Raw genomic sequence first — 7552 nt, forward strand, 5'->3', positions numbered from 1 at the left:
TCATCACTTATTTCACATGTTTCTTTCTGGTACATTCTTGTAAGGACAGCACTGGCTTCCGTGGCTGTTGCTGAGTTGGTGTCTGCCACTGCACTTTGGCAAGGCCTCCGGCGGACCTTACTCCTCTGCACGGAGAAAGATGAACTGGACAAAGAGCAAGATGTGAGTCGAAAACTGGTCAGGGAAACCTCATCCATAGAAAACAAAGTAAGAAAGTCCATAATTTCTTGGGTAATAGGAATGTATGCAGTAGTGTTACAGCAGATAGGGTCTTCATACTTACTAGATGATGAGAGGAAATGTTAACCATGTACTGAAGCAGTCAGTCATTCAGTGATATTTATTGAGCGGTTCCTGTGTGCAGAGCACTCTATTAGACTCTTAGGAAAGCACAATATGAAAAGGTTGGTAGAGCCATTCCCTGTGCACAAGGATCAGTCTAGAGGAGTTACAGTCTAGAGGAAGAGTTAGAGTCGAGAAGCAGCATGGCTCAGTGGAAGGAGCCTGGGCTTCGGAGTCAGAGGTTATGGGTTCGACTCCCGGCTCTGCCACCTGTCAGCTGTGTGACCGTGGGCAAATCTCTTGACTTCTCTGTGCCCCAGTTACCTCATCTGTAAAATGGGGATTAAGTGTGAGCCTCATGTGGGATGACCTGATGACCCTGTATCTACCCCAGCGCTTAAAACAGTGCTCTGCACATAGTAAGTGCTTAACAAATACCAATATTATTATTTAAATGACACTAAGAGATTTGAATGACTTGAATGGATTCTAGCTTGGTCCCTCAAGCTCTCTCCGGACCTGAAGCCCCTAAGATGCTGCTTGCCCCAGCTGTGCAAATGTCCTGGGCCACAGAATCACTTTGGCCAATGGCATACGCCCTACTGATGGCCCAACCCCAAGTCAAATGGTGAGTCACTGGGGACCAGGAGAGCTTATTCATTCATTCATTCATTCAATAATATTTATTGAGCGCTTACTATGTGCAGAGCACTCCTGGGTGGGGATGTGCTTATCACCCCAGCCTAGGGGGCAGGTCCTCCCCTAAGTGAACTATAGTGAGGTGGGATAGGGGGAGCGCTTTGGCTTTTCACAGCTTTTCTCTCCCAACCCAGGACTCCTTGAATAAAGCGCTCTGTTGGATTTAGTAACGCTTTTCATTCCTTCCTGTTGCTTCTATCACAACACGGGGACTGGGAGTGGCCAGAAACGCATCTTTGAAAAAATGCAAAAAAAGTGTTAGTTTTCGTGAAAGGGAATGAATGCCTGTCTGACAGTCTCTTTGAGGTTAATGAATTCAGGAAGATGCCCATTCTCAGGACATGTAAGGAAGCACTGGAATGCACCCTCTGTGAATGTAATAGGCCATTTCCAATACAGCAAGTCTCTGAAAAATCGTACTGTTTATTTTGGTGTTGATTAAAAACAGGGGGTGTAACTTGCCAGACTCTACGTACATCTAAGTACACACTCACACAAGCATACACACACACATAGGCTTACGTAATGTGACTGAAACATCTGCAAGCACATGTGTATAATATGCCTTGCAAGGCAGAAAAAGACATTCCTGAGAAAACTTTAAATGGTATGAGGTCATTTGGCTTTTTTTTTTAAAAAAAAGGCCAAGTCCTATAACAGATTTTTAGGGGGAAGGAGTCGAACAGAAGGAAAAAGCGGTACTGAGTTATAGAGTCTTGTAAGGAAAGAGGGATTAGTTCTGGAGTATATTTAGCTGTGTATATTGTAGACACGAACCTACTGGTCAGCACTCTTGTTCAACAGAATGAGGAAAAGCGACTATCATTTGACGAGCACAAATAATTAGTTATATTAAAGATTTGAGCTTGTTTCCTTTGAAAGATAGGGTTGCAAACCTAGGGGATTTGAAAAAAAAACTTCCTCATTACATTATCAATCAATCAAGACTATTTATTGAGCTCTTTTTGTGTGCAGAAAACTGTACTAAGCACTTAAGAGAGCACAGTACAATGGAGGTAGTAGATGTGATCACCCTTCCTCAAGGAGTTTACAATCTAGCAGGTCTAGTGACTCAACTTCACATCGCCAAGTAAATAGCTATTATTTTTAAATTCCACAGAATACACATTTCTTAATGTGCTAATGTTATCATTCATATTTTTAAGTTAAGGGAGGAGAATTTGCTTCTGGCAAGGAAGGAGTCAAGAGCATTAATAATAATAATAATAATAATGTTGGTATTTGTTAAGAGCTTACTATGTGCAAAGCACTGTTCTAAGTGCTGGGGTAGATACAGGGTAATCAGGTTGTCCCCCGTGCGGCTCACGGTCTTCATCCCCATTTTACAGATGAGGTAACTGAGGCATAGAGAAGTTAAGTGACTTGCCCACAGTCACACAGGTGACAAGTGGCAGAGCCAGGATTCGAACCGATGACCTCTGACTCCCAAGCCCGGGTTCTTTCCACTGAGCCACGCTGCTTCCCAAAGCATTGCTTTGAGGTAATATGAACAGTGTTTTCTGTTTGTCTTTTCCTGATGTTACTGATGCTTATATATAAATCCCGATTGGTCCAGAATTTTGCCTCTGGCTGGGCAGCAGGAAGGCATAGCTAAAGTTTCACGCCTCTTCTAACTCCTTTTTCCCTCAAGAAGAAAGAAAATCTGTAGAGCTTAAGTTTTCTTTGTTTCATCTAATAAAGAAGTAACTATGTTTTGCACTAAAAATCCATTGCAAATTACTATCTAGATTGCCTAATCTGTTTACCTCTTTACCACTTAGTATAGTTCTTAAGGTCTTACATCATAAAAGTGCAATATAACTAAGTAACTGGGGCAGATATAAATCTGGGCGGGGTCCTTTTAAATTAGAAAAATAGGCAGATGTGTCTTTTGCTCTTACCTGTTAAGGATTTGCAATTGAGTAAACTTTCCTTGCTGATCTCTGAAGGGACGGGGAGTCTTGTTCTGTTACGATTCCTTTCCTGTTCTCGTTATCCCTTTCTCTGTTTTTGAAACTTAGTCCCGGAGTCCAGAGGCTGCCCTGAATCTTTCCAGGGGGGAGAGCTCAGGGAGCAAGGGATGTTGGAAAACCTGATGACAGAACTTTGGAAGTTGGGCCTAAATGGTAGGCAGATTCAAAAACATTATCATTATCTGTCCAGCTTATTTACTAATAAATACCGATGATTGAATGATTGATCAACTGATGATGATGATGATAACATTAGGATGTCACCATAAATTAGAAGTCATAGCAGAGGTATTTATTTGGCACTCAGACGGTACGATGCCTTGTACTTCGCTCTTGAAAAAGTACAACACAGCAAAAAACTTGTTTTTCACCCACCAGGAGCTTACACTCTCAGGGAGGAGTTAGGCATACAGATACCTACCAATAGCATAATCAGAATAAATAAATTGACTGTATAATCAATTCTGCATTTATACATGAATACATGCAAGAGAAGCAGTGTGGCTTAGAGGATAGAGCACAGCCTGGGAATAAGAAGAACCTGGGTTCTAACTTGGCTCAGTAACTTTGCTGTGTTAACTTTAGTGGGTCTTAGCTGCCTCATCCGTAAAATGGGGATTAAGATGGGAGCTCCATGTGGGACAGGGACTATAACCAACCCAATTAGCTTGTATCTTCCCTGGTGTTTAGAATGATATCTGTCACATATTAAGCTCTTACCACAATTATTATTATTATTACATATATGCATAAGATTAGCTTTATATCATACAGATTCAGGTCACAAATATAGCAGCCCTAAGGAGACTCTGACAGAAATCAAGCCTCCATCAGAGACAGTAAGAGAAATTTTATGGGACTTAGAGTCACTGTTCTCCTGGGGCAGGATCGGTAGGGAATACTCATGTGGAAGCTCTTTTGCCTGAGTTTGGGACTGTTTTGCCTTCCTCACCAACATGCGTGACTATAGAAAATAGTTTTATTGGTGATGATGATAAAATCTTCTGCCAAAAGACAGATGAACTATAGTCTTTCAGGACTGTGGGAAACTTGAATGTTTTCACCCGTGCTGGTTGTGGTTCTCTCTGGAGGTAGAGACAAGGAGTGTTGATGCTTCTTATCTAGGGTGGTGTGCTGATGTAGAGGGAGTTTGGATTTCCATCTTGCGGTGCTAGTGACGTTCTAGGTCTCCGTAAGATTGGTTTGCCACCACTCATGGTTCTCAGTGCAGCTTTGGCTTACTTCCTCCTCTCCTCTCCAGTCAGGACCTCCAGGTTCCAGCTCGGTCTCTGGTTCAGGGCAGGCTCCATGGAGGAGATGAGTGAAGAGGTATTTAGAACTCATGCACCTCAGGAATGGCCTGTGGAAGAGATCTGTGTGTTGTTGAATTTCTGGCCCCAAAATGGTATTAGTTCCTCAAAAAATGCCTGTTGTCTCAATAAGGGCAACCTTGGGCCCCTCCTGCCCTTTTCCCTTTCCTCCCCACCCTACCCTTCGTGACCCTGTCTTCATGGCACTGAGCCACTGGTCCACAAGGAGAAGAATACTGTGACTGTCTACCTCCCTGGAAAAGACACAACTAAACTTCTTTCAACTCCTTGGAGATTCAGCCAGGACCAGTAGATACAAAGTGCTGAAGTCATTAGCAGGTCTCCTTGATATGAGAGTCCTTCTCATTTACAGATAAGATTTCCTTGCTAAACATGGAAAAACTTTTCCCGACTTCAAACTGGGGCCAGAGATTTAATCTGGTCCTGCCCCTGGGTACCTTTTTCCTGCAGAAAAGACACACCGCTCAAATTTATGGCATGAAAACCAGAGACCGATGAACCAAAAAATGAGGGCAAGACTGTGGAAAAAGACCCACATTGGAGAGGTTCCCATCCAAGAGCTTGAGAGAAAATGGTAAACCACTTTTGTTCAAAATCTGTAGAAACCATCAACCGCTTTTTCGAGAGTGATTTTCTAAGGTGCTACAGAAAAGTAATACGTGTAAATGCCTGTTGTGGATTTCTCAATCGCTTGGAAAAAGGAGCGCAAAGATAAAGGAATGTATCAGGTCAGATGGAAGCCCATACGGTATCTGGATTTTTGAATAACAGAGCTTTGCTGTTGGATTTAAAGAATCACTAAGTCAACAAGCTCTCCGAGTGCCCACTTGAGTAGGACTCTGTGGGGAGGGGGGCACAGAGGAACCACCCGGCTTGCCCCCCGATCTGAGAGAGCCTGCATCCTAATAGGGGCGATTTTGAAGCCCGTTATGCAGCAGCTGGAGATCGTAAAAAACACGCAGATTGGTTTCCCAGCTTGAGGCCCCGATCCCAGATCAACCATTTCCTCAAGCGGTTTAGAACCATGGAGCCTCCGACCAGCAGCTAGGCCTGAGCAAAACCGTTTCTTGGGCTGACTCCTTCCGGTCCATCTCTGCCTCCCCTCCGATAAACCAAGGCTCATCTCTGCCAAGCCATGGGCTGCGCGTGTCACAGGCTGCTGAGCTGGCGTGATCATGATTTTTCAAGCTCAGCAAGCATCTGTGGGGTGGCACAGACCTGGCACTGCCTTTGACAAGCTTATACCAACACACGGGAATACGACGATCGGCTTTGTACATTTGGATCTTGGCAGACCCTTATTGATGCTAACTTTTCAGAGCGTGAACTTCATTTCTCTCCGAAGCTGCTCCCCACAACAACTCCTCAACCTCCGCTCTCTAATGTACGATGCCAGGTTAACGGCCTCTGAGGAATGGACTCCAATATTTACCCACAGAGGCTTGACGGGCCGAACTTCCTCTTAGCACTGCTGTGCTAAGAGGTGCTCTGACTGCTATCAGGGAAAGAAAGGTATTTTATGTTTCTTTCAAGCATGTTTTCCTAATTCTTCACCTCACTCCCCCTTACTACTTTCCAGATACTTGCACTTCATTTAGCAGAAAACCGGGCTGTACTTATCCCTGGTCTCTGGGTTCCCTCCCCGTTTCTGTTAATACTGCCCCTGGGCCATCAGTTAATAAAGGTCAATTTTGTGACATGAGGGGCTGAAATGAGTAATTTCCTTCCCTTCCCATCACCCCGATTCACTGTCAGAGCCAGGACCTGAGCGGGAGGCCTTTGGGGCCCATTCCTCTGACTGACAAATGGAAACCCAAGAGCGAACTCTTGTGAACTCCCAGCATCCCCTGGAATCCCCTGGGAAGCAATCATTTTGATGTCAGATGAAACTCTGTAAAAATAAGGCCCGTGACTGAGTCTTTCCACCCGTAGTGGGTCACACTGCCTTTGTGCAGTCTAAGAGCAGTAGTGTGTGAGCGCTCTGATCCGAGCCCCGCCCAAAGCTCAGAGGAAGCAGTGCCGAGTTTCATGGGAACATACAATTGAGGTCTCAACTGTCACCACGAGAGCCAGGGGCGAAAGGGTTTAATCACTGGGAACCAAAAAAAAAAAAAAAAAGGAAAGCACATTGGAGCAGTATTTTGCAATTCTGTGAAGCACTGGATGATGTTGTGACAAAGTTGGCACGTGTTTAGGGTATTATTTAACCAATTTTCTCCAAATCGGTAGGGGGGAGTCTTTTAAAGTTCCCTAGTGCATATATTCATGAATTTCCTATTTCTTGCAGGGGAAAATGGAAACACGTACACAGAATTTCTATGAGTACTATTGATTATCCAGTAGTCTCTAAGCCTTCCAGTTCACGGAGGGCTGCACATAAACTGAAACACACTTTCAAAAGACAATTCTTCTGATTGATTCCTGATACAAACAATTGAGAATAGTGCTTTCCTTATACTTTTTCAGTATTTGGGCATTTTTTCCTGCTGTTACAAACCATTCAACAACAGTTAACAAATTGACGAGAGAAAATGATTTTGAGCACATCCTGCATCCCTGACCTCCTAGCTTCCCAGAGCAATGACCTGTCCACTGTTGCCTCTGGGGGGGGGGGGGGGGGGGGGGGGGGAGGGGTCAACCGCTACGTGGGTTTGGTTTTTTTATTTTGTAAACAAAAGTTGATTCTCAGAGATTTCCCCATTGGAACCACTGCCCCTAGGGAAATCTGTGGAGGAAAATCTTTTACTTTTTCAACACTCTGTGACCTTCCTGTCCCAGAGATAGCCACTTTACAGCAGCCTCCTGTTCTTCGGGTCATCTGCTCATCTTGAACAAAACACCATGGCTGGATGATTCATCTGCTTCGACTCACCTGCATTGAACAGAATTTCAATCGGAAGAGGATATGCACGTACGAACATAAACAGGGCCATTACTGAACTTGAACAGTGGTCCAACCCTCCAGGATTCTGTCTCTGGTCCTGTCTACTCAACATGACCTAGTGGGTAGAGCGCGGGCCTAGGAGTCAGAAGGTCAAAGGTTCAAGTCCTGACTCCGCCACTTGGCTGCTGTGTGACTTTGAGCAAGTCACTTCACTTCTCTGTGCCTCAGTTCCCTCATCTGTAAAATGAGGAATAAGACTGTGAGCCCTAGGTGGGACAGAGACTGTGACCAACATGATTTCCTTGTATACACCCAAGCACTTAGTACAGTGCCTGGAGCATAGCAAGCACTTAACAAATACTACATTTATCATTATATTATTA

Source organism: Ornithorhynchus anatinus, chromosome 4 (assembly GCF_004115215.2).
Source record: "Ornithorhynchus anatinus isolate Pmale09 chromosome 4, mOrnAna1.pri.v4, whole genome shotgun sequence".
Taxonomy (NCBI): domain Eukaryota; kingdom Metazoa; phylum Chordata; class Mammalia; order Monotremata; family Ornithorhynchidae; genus Ornithorhynchus; species Ornithorhynchus anatinus.